The sequence below is a fragment of the Crocodylus siamensis genome, chromosome 3, assembly GCF_052110815.1.
Source record: "Crocodylus siamensis isolate JL-2025a chromosome 3, ASM5211081v1, whole genome shotgun sequence".
In the NCBI taxonomy this organism is placed as follows: Eukaryota; Metazoa; Chordata; order Crocodylia; family Crocodylidae; genus Crocodylus; species Crocodylus siamensis.
In genome coordinates this window covers 252,706,535-252,720,803 of record NC_143397.1, presented here as the reverse complement: position 1 = coordinate 252,720,803, position 14,269 = coordinate 252,706,535, and the positions used below count along the sequence as shown (strand labels likewise).

General features: G+C 42.6%; 1 protein-coding gene and 1 long non-coding RNA gene across 6 annotated transcripts in view; one reads left to right on the top strand and one right to left on the bottom strand.

Moving 5' to 3' along the window:
• The window catches only part of TRAPPC9 (trafficking protein particle complex subunit 9), an 826,451-nt gene that overhangs the window by 612,124 nt on the left and 200,058 nt on the right, over window positions 1-14,269 (top strand). The window lies entirely within an intron of this gene.
• Window positions 13,017-14,269, bottom strand: part of LOC149869668 (uncharacterized) — a 44,620-nt gene continuing 43,367 nt past the window's right edge. The window contains exon 3 of the long non-coding RNA XR_016441128.1: window positions 13,017-13,902. This is a non-coding gene — a long non-coding RNA (uncharacterized LOC149869668). The remainder of the gene's footprint in view (window positions 13,903-14,269) is intronic.

Sequence of the window (14,269 nt, the reverse complement as noted above, 5' to 3'; positions counted from 1 at the left end):
CACTGTATGTGTACATCATACATTTGCAGTTGAAAGAAAAGCCTCTGTAATCTGGATGACATGTCTAATAACCCTTTCTTTGCTATAGTTACCAAAGGTTTATGACCAGTTTCAGCTATCACAGGCTTCCCATAAACGAATATATGAAATTTCTTATAGCCATATACCAGAGCTAAACTTTCTTTTTTAATATGTGCATATAGACAGTTGGACTTAGAGAGTGTCCTAGATGCATATGCTACTGGTCCCCAGCTATTCCCATGTTTTTGAAGCAAGGCTGCTCCTTCAGAAGCATCGCTTGACAAATTTAATGGGTCTTTTAGGGTCATAGTATTTTAGTGCCAGAGCTTTCATTAGTTTTTCCTTCAAGTTTTTAAATTCTGCTTCAGTTCACATTCCCATATCCACTGAGCATTCTTTTGTCAGAGTGATCTAAGGTGTTTGGTCTGCTCTGCTAAGTTAGGTAAATATTTCCCTACAAAACTGATCATTCCCAGTAATCTTTGCACTCCTTCCTTATCTGTAGGGGGTGACATACTTGTAATGGCTTTAACCCTTGTCGGATCGATTTGCACCCCTTTCTCAGGAGCTTTTGTCCCAGCTATGTTATTTCTTTGATCCTAAATTTACATTTTTGATTGTTCAGTTTCAACCCTGCTCTGTGAGCTCTTTCCAATGCCTTTCTTAGCCTCAAGTCATGTTCTTCCATAGTATTTCCCCAAACTAATACATCATTAATATAAACCATAGTTCCATCAAGTCCTTCAAAAATCTGTTGCACCTTTCTGTGAAATAGTTCAGATGCAGAACACAGTCCAAAAGGAAACCTACAAAAGCAATACCTTCCAAAGGGCATCTTGAAGGTACACTCTCTAGTGCTATTCTTTTCTAAGGGAGCTTGCCAAAACCCAGAAGAAGCATCCAGCATGGAGAAATATTTAGCTTCTGCCATGTTGCCAAAAATCTCTTCCCTGGTTGGAACGGGAAAATGCTCCCATTTGATATAGCTGTTCATTTGCTTAGGATCCAGGCACAAGCTCAAAGATCCATCTTCTTTTTCTGTTATGATCCATGAATGAACCCAAGCAGTTGGTTGCTCTGCTTTTTCTGTTATGTCCATGCTAACTAATCTAATCCCCTTTTCAGTTTCTCTGTTAGTAAAAGGGGAACCTTTCTGGTACATATAGTGGGAGTATTTGGTTCTCTTAATTCTGTCTTGTACTCAGTTGACAGTTTTTCCCTATGCCTTGAAACATGTCATAAAACTCTTCTTCTATGTTCTTCCTTTCTAGTCCCTCAGTGGCATTCATTCACTTAATCCAACCTAGTTTTACACATTCAAAACCCAATAATTGGCACTAGTCTTCCTGGGACTGTTACAACCTGAATTTTTTACTTTATTACCCTTGTGTCTAACATGCAGTGGACAAACACCCTTGGCTGCAGTCAAGTTCCTATTATATGCTCCAAGTCTCACTTTCTTATTCCCATAGTACACAGGTTTAGTTTTTATTATACATTTTGAATAATATATTCTGGTATTACATTGACCTGTGCCCCTATATCTAGTTTAAAAGTTACAATTAGACCATTGGTGTCAAGGGTGATTGTCCAGTCCTCAAAAGAATGAACTTCTTGCATTGTGCCAATGAGGAATTCTTCCTTTTTCTCGCTGCATAGAGCAGGCACCTGCTGTTTCTTGTGTATTGCATCTTGCTCGTTTCTGCAAACTCTTGCTAAGTGATTGAATCTTTTGCATTTGTTGCAGCACTTACCAAATGAAGGGCATTGCATAGGTTTTTGATAACCCGCACAGCATCTGCAACTGACCATTGTTTATTCAAGCAATTCTCTTTGGCCTCTGCTTGCCTGCTTCATAGTGAGGTCCTCCTTCGTTGCATGTTGCCTTAGGTTTTTGCAGTCTTGTTATCCTGTGTAGTTCAGATAGTTCTGCTTTTTCCTCCAGCTTCTCCAGTCTGGCATTTGTTATCTCAGCTGCTTGGACCATTGTAACTGCCCTTTGCAAGTTAAGATCAGGATCCTCTAGTTGTCTTTTCCTGAGGTTTGTATCCCTTACACCCAATACTATTTGGTATTTGATCATGGACTCTTTTAGGTCTCCAAAATTACATGTCTGGTTTAGCAGTCTGAGGTCTTTGACAAACTCCTCTACTGTCTCTCATTCTCTCTGCTGTCTCATGTGAAAATTATACTGTTCAAAGGTTTCATTCGGTTTGGGTATACAGTATTCCTAAAACTTTTTTATTACTGTGCCATAGCTTTTTTCTTATGCTTCTGACAGTTGTGGACTATTATAAAGAGACAAATCTTTGAGGCCTGGTATATTTAAAAAAAAAAAAAAAAAAAAGCTACCACGAGTTTTCCATCTCTGTAGCTCCACTGGCCATCATATATATGATGAAGTTCTGCTTAAATTTCTTCTGGTTTTCTGCTGCATTGCTAGACAGCTTTAAATTTTCTGGAATTCCGAGATGTTCCATTTTTCTGTCTTTCTTCACACCCCACCCCTAGTACCATGTGTTTTTCTCACAAGACCAAGGAGTTGAACTTCTACAACAAGAAAGCTTGTTTATTCACAGAGCCGCCTTATCCTATTAATTTGCTGTACCCTCCTGTTGTTCTCAGGCAAATGTAACAATCTATACATAACACTCTTAAAGGTATCCACACACACCTGTGTTTGGTTGCAGTCATAGACAACTTTCTGTGGTCAGTTCGAGTGAAAATTGTCACTTCTGTCTGCCCTATGGGGCATGCAAGTATGGACACTGAATGTACTGATTTCTTGTCTGTGTTGATGCTGAAGTCTCACAGATATTTTGTCCTTGGGTCTCTGGAGATGTGTATGCTGACAATGGGTGTCTGTAGATGTCCCAGGAGGCTGCTCCAACATGCTGAAATTACAGTGCATAAGAGGAAACTCAGTCGAGTCTGCTGGAGCATGCTAATTAGCATGCTCCAGCCAGCCTCCATGTCTTACGTATCAGTCTCCCCCCATTTCAAAATGGTGGTGGGCCTGCTTTAATGAAAGCTTGATGAATGAGCTTTAGATAAAGCACCACTGCTGTCATTTTGAAGCAGGGGAATGCTAATACATGAGACATTGCGGGTATTTTAATTAGAGTGGCTGTTGGAGTGCCCTTTCCCACCCCACCCCATCTCAGGAGCATATGTAAAAGTGCCTTGTGACTCTTGCATGTAAGTTGATTCAAGTTCTTATAGTTTTAATCATAGCTTTGTTACTAGCAGATGTACTGTTGTTTGGGGATATTGTCTCAACTTTTTGGTTTTGAATTATATCTAATTTTTATTGCTTGGGGGCATTCTTTTTTAATTGTGCTAGCATTTCATTGATTTTATTTTATTTTTTAAGTAAATTCACTCAGAGGGCTTCTTAAGTGAGCACATCTTTATAGATATGAATATAAAGAGCAATTGCAAAAGGCTCAAGGACCTGTAGATTTGTTGTTTCCTTTCTTTACCCCTTCTTGGTAATGCCATAGAAGATGGAACAAATACAGCGATCACCTTTGTGTACTTATGAAATAAAAAAAAAGTTACTTTTTTATTAGGTGAACCAAAGCAATGTTTAAGAAGTTCTATTCCCTGCCCCTTTATTCCATGTTGGTTGATCATGGTTGGACATAGAATATTTCTTGCATGCGGACTTTATTATGTTGTTTAGGAAGATGTGGGCTCCTTTCCTTTCTAATTGTCCTAGTTTGGACACAAGTTGGTAAAATACCTCATTCATAAGCAGATAAACTTGCCTGTATAAGGATTTTATGCAAATAATATTTACATATTTGGAAGTTCTAATTGGTTGAATATATACTTTGGTTCAGCAGTGATTTATCTCGGTCAGGTAACTGGGACAGAGGTGGTTTGCTTTTTATGTGCTTACATTTATTATTTTACCAGTAGGGGGAGACATGTTCACTCAGAGAGTTCCTCTTGAATGATTTATGGTAGCTGAAAATTGAACCTACAAGTTGATCATTTACTCTGAGGGATAAGGGAACCAAAGAGAGGAACAAAATAAAATACCACTAATGTATAGCTAAGTGAGTGACAGAGTAGTTCAAATGCTTCAGTCAGGGCAGCTAGGATCTGGAACCAATTTCCAAGGGAAGTGGTGCTGGCTTCTGCCCTGGGGATCTTTAAGAGGAGACTTGATGCCTACCTAGCTGGGATCATTTGAGCCCAGTTTTTTTTTTCCTGCCCAGGCAGGGGGTCGGACTTGAAGATCTACAAGGTCTCTCCTGCCCCTACTTCTATGATTCTATGACTAACCTGTCTTTGTAGTTGGTAATTAATCACACTTTTTTTAAAATGGTGAACTTGATAACTCAAGTAATTAGTGGAATATTTGCTTTGATAATGTTGTTATCTACTGCTGCATTTGCACCTTTACAAAATTAATTTACTAAAAAACCAAACAGTGGTTTTAAAAATATGAATAGTATATTTGTAGTAGTAATATTGATATAAGTATACAATGTGCATAAATGTAGCACATGTTCTAAGTGTTAGTTTCTACCTATTTTAAGCCGTCCCTATTTATTTTCAGAGCACTACAAATATCAATCCTCATATACCATGCGGGGATAGGTAATCACTATACTGTGATTTATTCTGTTTTCATCAATTTTATGGCAAGTCTGTGTACTGATTAATTTTTGTTCCACCCTCGTCAGAGTACATAAACTCTAGTTTTTTCTTTTACTGGTAATTCAAAATACCACATTCATTTGAATCCAAAACAACGCTGAATTTAAGATGACACCCCAATAATTAGATTCTATGCATGGAAAATATATAAATGTGTTATAATTTTCTGTGTATAGAATCAATATGTATTGGAGGGTAATCTTATACTCCCCCTTCCCCCCACCTCCCCACTGCTGCATTGGGGAAGGCAGTGGCAGTGGGACTGGCATGGGGGTCGGGGGTCAAGCACCCAGACCCCTGCCTGTTGCACACTGACACCCTGCCCCCTGCTGGCTGTCCCCCCATCGGTTGCCTCCAGTGGCTGTTCCTCCCCACCACCATCTTTGCCTGCGCCATCTGCCTTTAACTTCAACTACAGCAGTGGTTTTCAACCTTTTTTCATTTGCAGACCCCTAAAAATTTTTGAATGGATGTGCATTGGAGATTTTGAATAGAGTTATGGACTCCTTTGAATTGTAAGTGTGGGTATTCACATATTTTTGATTGATTGTAATCATGTTCTGCGGACACCTTAGAAGTAGTCTGTGGACCCTCAGGGGTCCGCGGACGACAGGTTGAAAATCGCTGATCTACAGTACACTTTCTGCCTAGGGGGGCAGTTCAGGAAGGCCAAGGCAGAGATGGAACTGTGACTAGCTTCCCAGATTAAGAGCAATAAGAAGTCCTTCTTTAAATCCTTAAGTCCTTCACCATCCGCCGTAAAGCTGGCAAGTCAGTCAGCAACACAGAAGTCCTTGACTTCAGAAAAGCCGACTTTGACAAGCTCAAGAGGCTTGTCGGTCAGGCCCTTAGGGACCATGACCCCAGGGAGATGGGAGTTCAAGAAGAGTGGTTGCTTCTCAAGGAAGCGATCCTCAGTGCACAAGCTAAATCTATTCCAACACGGAGGAAAGGCAGCAAGAAGGCACAGCAGCCCTCCTGGCTCTCCAGGGACCTAGCGAACCTCCCGCGGCTAAAAAGGAAAGCCTACAAAGGATGGAGGACGGGATTCATCTCCAAGGAGGATTATTCTGCACTGGTCCGGTCCTGCAGGGAGCAAACCAGGAAAGCCAAGGCTGCAACTGAACTCCAACTAGCTTCAAGCATCAAGGACAACAAAAAGTCCTTTTTCAGATATGTGGGGAGCCGGAGGAAAAGCAAGGGCAACGTTGGACCCCTGCTAAACCAGATGGGGCAACTGACAACTGGCGCCCAGGAAAAAGCCAACCTATTAAATAGGTACTTTGCATCAGTCTTTCATCAGTCCCATGGGACGCCCATGCCTGCTATGGGACAGGGAGATCCGGGTGATGGGGATCCCCTACCCTCCATCAATGCTGACCTCGTGAAGGAACACCTTGAGAAGCTGGATACCTTCAAGTCAGCCGGCCCTGATAATCTGCACCCCAGGGTACTCAAGGAGCTGGCGAGCGTCATAGCCCAGCCCTTGGCACGGGTCTTTGAAAACTCCTGGCACTCTGGTGTAGTGCCCGGAGACTGGAAGGAGGCCAATGTGATGCCGATCTTCAAGAAAGGGAGGAGAGTGGATCCGGCTAACTACAGGCCCATTAGCCTGACTTCTATCCTGGGGAAGATCTTAGAAAAGTTTAAGGAGGCCATCCTTGAGGGACTGGCCCAGGCTAACATCCTAAGGGACAGCCAGCATGGGTTTGTTGCGGGTAGGTCTTGTTTGACCAATCTCATTTCCTTCTATGACAAGGTGACCTATCACCTGGACCAGGGTGAAGAGATTGATGTCATATATCTTGACTTCAAAAAAGCTTTTGATCTGGTATCCCACGATCACCTCTTGGCCAAACTGCCCAGTTGTGGCCTTGGCTCCACCACGATCCGCTGGCTGGGAAATTGGCTCTGTGGTCGGACCCAGAGGGTTGTGATTGATGGCAGTCACTCATCGTGGTGCCCTGTGACCAGTGGGGTCCCTCAAGGCTCTGTCCTGGGACCCATACTGTTCAACAGCTTCATTAATGATGTGGACATTGGAGTCAGGAGCGGACTGGCCAAGTTTGCCGATGACACCAAACTTTGGGGCAAAGCATCAACGCCAGAAGATAGGCGGGTGATCCAGGCTGACCTGGACAAGCTCAGCAAATGGGCAGACGAGAACCTGATGGTGTTTAACACCGAAAAATGCAAGGTTCTCCACCTTGGGAGGAAAAACCTGCAGCACCCTTATAGGCTCGGCAGTGCTACGTTGGTTAGCACTACAGAAGAAAGAGACTTGGGGGTCATCATTGACCACAAGATGAACATGAGCCTGCAATGCGATGCTGCGGCTAATAAAGCGACCAAAACGCTGGCTTGCATCATAGATGCTTCTCGAGCAAATCCCGGGACGTCATTCTCCCCTTGTACTCGGCCTTGGTGAGGCCGCAGCTGGAGTACTGCGTCCGGTTTTGGGCTCCACAATTCAAAAAGGATGTGGAGAAGCTTGAGAGAGTCCAGAGGAGAGCCACGCGCATGATCAGAGGTCAGGAAAACAGATCTTACGATGGCAGGCTGAGAGCCATGGGACTCTTTAGCCTGGAAAAGCGCAGGCTCAGGGGTGATCTGATGGCCACCTATAAGTTTCTCAGGGGTGACCACCAGGATCTGGGGGAACGTTTGTTCACCAGAGCGCCCGAAGGGATGACGAGGTCGAACGGTCACAAACTCCTGCAAGACCGTTTCAGGCTGGACATAAGGAAGAATTTCTTTACTGTCCGAGCCCCCAAAATCTGGAACAGCCTGCCATCGGAGGTGGTTCAAGCACCTACATTGAACACCTTCAAGAGTAAATTGGATTCTTATCTTGCTGGGATCCTATGACCCCAGCTGACTTCCTGCCCTTTGGGCAGGGGGCTGGACTCGATGATCTCCTGAGGTCCCTTCCAGCCCTGATGTCTATGAAATACATAGGGGGTAAAAAGAAGGTTACGGGTAATGTGGGGCCCCTTCAGGACACGTTAGGAAATTTGGTTGTCGCACCAGACAACAAAGCCAACATATTTAACGATTTCTTTGCCTCCATTTTCCTAAGCAGGGACCAGAACAGCCACCCTCTCGCTGGACCCCCCTCAGGCCCCAGGGGAGGCACACGTAGACCAAGGGTTAGTGAAGAACTAGTTAGGGAACTTCTGGAGGGACTGGATGTATTCAAATCAGTTGGTCCGGATGCTCTCCACCCTAGAGTTCTAAAGGAACTGGCTTATTTTAAATTGAGCTTATTTTCCATCCAGGAGGCAGCAACTTCGACTTAAATGATCAGGAAGCATGCTTGGCCGGCCAGCTTTATAGGCAGCTCATTGGCAAACACTTGCTCCAAGAACTGGTTTTCCACTTCTGTCCCACACCTGCTCACTGGTCTGGACGCCCTGCTGGAAGGGAGAGCAGCTGTTTGCTGTCACAGTGGAAATGTGCCTACCCCTTGCTATAGTCTAAGTGACTGAAATCTGGTTTCTTGCCACCTTTAACTGTCTCTTTTTCCCTCTCAGGTCACACATACATGTTGAACCCAATTTTAGTTCATCACTTTTATAAGGTATGGTAGGTCATTAATAGGGGGACAAAGCAGACAAGACTGCAGAAAAACCTGGAGCCAAGACTCCTGAGAAGACTCCAGCCAAGAACCTTTCAAAACGTCCAACCAAGAGTCCTTCAAAACGTCCAGCAAAGTCACCTCAAAGAAGTCCTTCCGAATCGATATGATTGCTATTTACAATATAAATACATTAATGTAGCTATATTATTCATCTATAATTGATTGCAACAAAAATCTGGGTTATTTTTGGTGAAAATAGGGTATGGGGCCTTCGTTCAGGAACCAATCCCCCATTTATAACATTGTTTCGCAGTTCCAAGTTACAGCGTTTCGACTTTGAAGTGCAGTTTTCAGGAGCCAATTGTCGTAAGTCCGAAGACTGCTTGTATATTCTGCCATTCCTTTGGAATAAATATCCGTTTGACTTTATTTTTGCACAAGACCCAAATGTTAAGGCCTATTTGTTGCCCACTGTCTGAAAGCAAGTCAAAATGATTTTAGGAGAGAAATCAAGCAAGGAAGCACAGCCGTTCGTTATATAATAACATGTTTCACGGCAGCTTTCTCTTGAAATCTTCTGGTTTTGGAAACTGTGGCGCATTATTTGTCAGTAGCTCAAAATCTCTTTTGTGCAAAATTCCTCATGCTACATACGCTAATACAGCGGTAATGAAAAACCAGCATCAGAAAATTGGCAAATGGAGGGCAGTTCGTGCCAGCGAGGTAATAAACCGGTATGTTGCTTTAGCTATTGCAGATCAGCATCCAAGCATTTTAGTAAATCGTTTTGTCTTCCAATGAAGAGGAAGTTTTTCTCTATATGGCTTGAGGGTCATGGAGTATGCTGTCATAGTAGCGCTTGAAGGTAAGAATGTGGAAGGAGGAAAGACCTGTCAGATGTCCTCACAGACTCTTCCTTCTCACTGCAGAAATGTTTCTTGGCTTTGGCTTTTCCTTCTGGAGGATAATATTGTTCAGACTCTGTGGATGAGGGTCTGCCTTGAGCCAAAGCTGTGGACGGCCCAAGTTGTGAAGATGGCATAGCGTTCCAGAGGATAAATTGAGAAAAAGTCATGTTGTTGAACATCCAGTGTTTAATTCTTGCCATCTGCCCAAAATCAAAAAGATTTAAGAAGAATAAGAGAAAAAGTACAGTGGACATGGCCATAAATCATGGTCTCGTGTGGGGTAGCTGTTTGTGTTAAATGTTTGGTCCGTTATAGCTGCTCTAGTCCAAGCAAATATCAAGCATCTCCTTTGTTCAGTTGACCAATTTGCAATAGAAGGAATTATTTCTGGTATTAGTGTTTCTTCCTCCTGTGGTATCCCACAAGAGTCCTGGTACAATATTGTTAGGAATCCATTTAAAACCTAAATAAAATACATGATCACAGAACAGCTTCAGCTGTAGGTTTGCTATAGCTTGTCTCAAATTGTTAGAAGCCCATTTTCATTTGAGAGTTGTTTGATGTTGCCTGCAAAATGTATTGAGTGTTTTCAGTCTGTTCCCCTCAGGCAGGGGTCACGTATCACAGAACCAGTCTTGCCATTGACTTATTACTGGTTCTCTAAAGAAAGAGGTTGATAGAAACTTTTAAAGTTTCAATAATGTATCATTCACTTGCGTATTTGAGATAAAGTGCTGAGTTTTCAAAGGAGCCTGTTTAGGCAGCAAACCACTTGGCGTTATAATTCTAGCAGCGAAGTTCATCATCATTTTCTTATGGGCTGTTTCCCTTCTTTATACACATCTTGGGTATTTTGCTTTCTAAATAATTTGTGTCTGCGCGTGGCTTGCCAGTTTACAAGAAGTTGCCATTATATTATTAGCACAGTCCTTTTCCTCTGTAAATGTACTATCCAGCCAACATAAAAAGGGCACCAGAACGCCTGAACAGCACTTGTAGAATAAGAACGGAGGGCCCAAGGTTGGGGCTGAACATTTCCTTGTGGACAGGAACATTTGAGGGAAGCTCCGTTGCTGTAATTTAAATAAATAACTAATAATGAAGTAAAGGTTTGAAGTCACCCTTCATCAGATGAAATTAGCGGTGGGAAATGCAGGATTTTGAGCATTAGGATTATGCTAAGAGCTAACCTTACGCTTATTAGGCACTAACCGTATGATGATGATAAGGTTAGTGCCTAATTGGCCTGGACGGGGATTGTAGCCTCATCGTAAGAAGTGTTGTATAAACACAGAGGTTTCCCTGAAGAGTTTGTAGTCTAAATAGACAAGGCAGCCACATGCTGGAAGTACCACTCCTATATTAATGACGAATGGAGACATGGATGTGACTGTGATTCATTCCGACGGCTTCTTGGAAATCTCCTGGGAATTGCATGGCGGTGCTGAGTCTAATCTTGGTACCATTGCCATCAGATTAATCTTCCTCTGAACTGGAAAGAGCTGCTTGCTTAACTTTTAATATGGCCATTAAAAAAAGCCCCCAAAAGTCTCTGTTATTAATTCCAGGACTTTTTTTTTTTAATTGCCTTAATACAGGAACAAGTCTGGGTTAGGCCAGTGACACTCGGGTGTACCATGAGCAGTCGTGGTTAACCAGAGTGTACGCGTCCACTGGGGAATTATGGCAAGTATGTTCCAGTCCAAAAAAAGAAACTCTAGCATATAGCTAGCTGCAGGTGTTGTCATCTCTGTGATAGCAGGAGAGACGTGGATGTGTGGTAAGAAACCCTTGATTACAAAGAGCCACTGGGTGCATGGATGCCATCGGTTCAGCCAACTAAAGCAGGGGCCTGGGAGATGAACCTCTTGAGTTATATGTCTGGTTTTTCCTTTGACTCGGCAACCTTGGGCAAATCATTTAACCTCAGTACTTCAGTATGCTGTTCTACCAACTGGATCCCATCATTTTTAACCACTGCACAGATAATACTTGAATAAATAAATATTTTTCTTCTGTGCTATTGGGATTTGAGAGAAATGCTAGTTTGGATCAGTTCAAAGTGTTCTTAGGTATAAAGCAGGTTCATTATTTAACAGTTACAGAAATATTTTTGATAGATACACTGAAGAAGAGCTTTCTGGGGCTAGTGCCCAAATGTGCCCTACACGTGTGCCGTGCCTGGAGCCAGGATCGAGTTGTTACTGGCTATGAACGCAGTTCAAAGAACTGCTACTAATAATCTTCCTTGGCTTCATACGTTCAGCTTTATTAAAGTGACGTTTCACGGTTTTATTGAGAAGCGTATCTGCTGGCAAATAAGCTGCAATATGGGCTTGAAGAGCGAAATTGAACTCATGAATTAGTAAAGAGATACAGTTTTGCATCATCTCTTTTTCTTTGTCCTGATGTTGAGATTGTATTATTAGCATTTTACACAGATGCATGCGAAAACACCTGGTGTTCCTGCTTAATGAACCAAATCTTCAGTGTTTCACAGCAGCATGCGACTCAGACAATGAAACAAAATTAGTCCATTATTGGGAAAGATTATACGGATAAGATGCATTTCCTGTGTGGAAGAGGCAAAAGACCAGCATGCATGATGAAGACTTTCTTAATAAGATTCTTTTCAAATATTCCACTTCAGTCCTGTTTATAAAATTAATGTTAGCTGCACAGAAGTAAGATCCCAGTTGAATAAGATTAAATCTTTCTTCTTTTAATGATGATTCAATTGGAGTTTCTTTTTTCTCTCATCTTCCCCCCATAACTTTCAAAGTTGAGCATTCATCAGATTTATCTCTGAATGTAAAAGGTTTCTTTTTTTTTAATAGCTTCTCAATTGGGATAATCTGAATTGCACCCCGTCTCATAAAAGACTAAACACATTTATTTATTAATTATCTTGTGACTTAAGTGTATCTGTTTACTGCAGAGAACATAAGCACAGGGGCTCTTTTAGGACAGTGTTTGAAAATTGAATTTAAAGAGCATTTTGGTTTAATTTGCTGGATCAATTTGTTTAAACAGGCAATAAACTTATATTTGTCCCAGAGAGACCTTAGGCAGCAAAGTACATCGGGGCATCACTTTTAACATGGCAGAACATAGTAGTTCTGTTAATAATTGATAGTAAACTGTTAATGCAGGGCTATTTATTTATTTTTATTTGGACTGACTGATTTTTGGCTTGGGCCTTAATCTGTGATTGATTGCAGCCTGTCTGTTCATTTTCTTCCTGGCCACAGTATGGAAAGAGGAATTATTCTGCCTCCTTTCTTCCTTACCTGCCCCCCTGTTTTAAACCTCCTCCCGGAGAAATCAGCTCCGATCTCAGTCCCGGGTGACAGTTAGCAGTTATGACAGGCTGTCCTATTTTTGGAAATCTGTCCCCACACTTTCCCCGCTGGAAAAGAAAGGCAAGTTGTCTTTAAAAATTAATCCATCTGGAAGAGGAGGAGAGAGTTTCATGGAGAGAGAGCGAGCCAGTAGGTGCTGGCCACGCGTTACCTGGACTGCGATAGTCCTAATTATTTGTTCAGCTTGCATTGCCAGATCATGGAGCTTTTGCACGTTGCTTGATGGTGCCATTCACTGCATACTCCGAAGATCGCTCTCAAAAGGGCCTCTCTGCTTAGCACAGAAGGAAAATCAGACTAAAATACATGGTGCCACATGGATGCCGTCCAGTCACGTCTTATATTCCACACATTCTGAGCATCTTCAGCAAAAACAGAAACACAACTGCTTGTCTCCAAGTAACAAAAACAGAGGTTCAGCATTTGGCAGTCCAGATGGAAAGAATCTTTTTCTCATTTATTTAGCCCCTTCCTTAAGCTGCAGGACCTATAAGTACAACGATATGTGATTTATCAGTCATATGCAGCACATGGGTAACATGGATAGCGCCCCTCCACTAGAAAGAAATACATATTCTTAGCAACAGCATATTTTATTTGTATATGGTTGTCTTGTGACCAGGCCACTATGACTTGGCATATGTTGCAAATGAGGTCCAAATAAGGCAGTTACAGCCTTGGGACTTTCCTGCGGCGATTTGATTAAAAGTAACAGCAATAATAACACTGTGGTCAAGCATGCAGTAGAAAGGTCTTATCAGAGAGGTTGTGGACTGCAAGAAGAGGGCAGGTGAGTGCACCTCTGCCACATCCGGGCTAAAGAGTCCTTCAAATTCAGATCTCATTTCATCTGAAGCCCTGAGAGGTGGAAGCATTGAGCAGGTGGTGCCAGTGTCGAATTATGGATGACGTACTGAAAAAAAGGCATCAGGGTGCTTTGAACGAAAGCTTGTGTGACACCACCATTTTTCAGTGCGGGGATGCTGACGTGCGTGATGCTGGAGGCGGGGGGAGCGTGTTAATTTCCGCGCTCCAGCAGACCCGATCAGTGGAGTGCAGAGCAGATCAATCAGAGCAGGCTCCCTGCACGTGGACAGAACCCCTGAGCGCTTTTCCTTGGAAAATCAGTGTTGACTCATCTTCAGATTGTTTCCTTCCATCACATTTTACTTCTTCCTGAAAGCAAAGAGTACAAAACAGTAAAATGCTACATTTGTAAGCAGCACTACAGGAAGGGGATGTACTTGGGCTCCTATGGATCTGTAGTGGAGGTCTCTGAAAGTTTTGTCTTCTCAGCTGTTGAGTCGTTTGGCATCATTTGGTAGCATGAGCTGGGTGGCAAGAATGGCTGTCCCAGGATCTGTGGGGGAAAAAAACAAAACAAAAAAGAAAAAGTTGTATAAGTAAGTATGTGATAACTACGATTAAATTGGACTTTGGGGAAGATTCTCTACCCATTGATAAAATTGCCTGCGTATATTAGGCCCCTTCTACACGTTACAGGTATCACGGTACTAATTCATTAACTGCACAATTACCTTGAGACCAGCTATGCATGCAAAATAGTTATTACATGATAAAAATCTCCAACCAGCCATGCGGTTAGACCTCGAACATGTACTGACTTTATAGCTGGTTGCTATTGAGTTTTAATTTGTACATGTACCAGGGTCTCCCCTGCTGCTGGAAGCCTGAGCAGCTGTGCGCCCCCAGTCACAGGTGTGCAT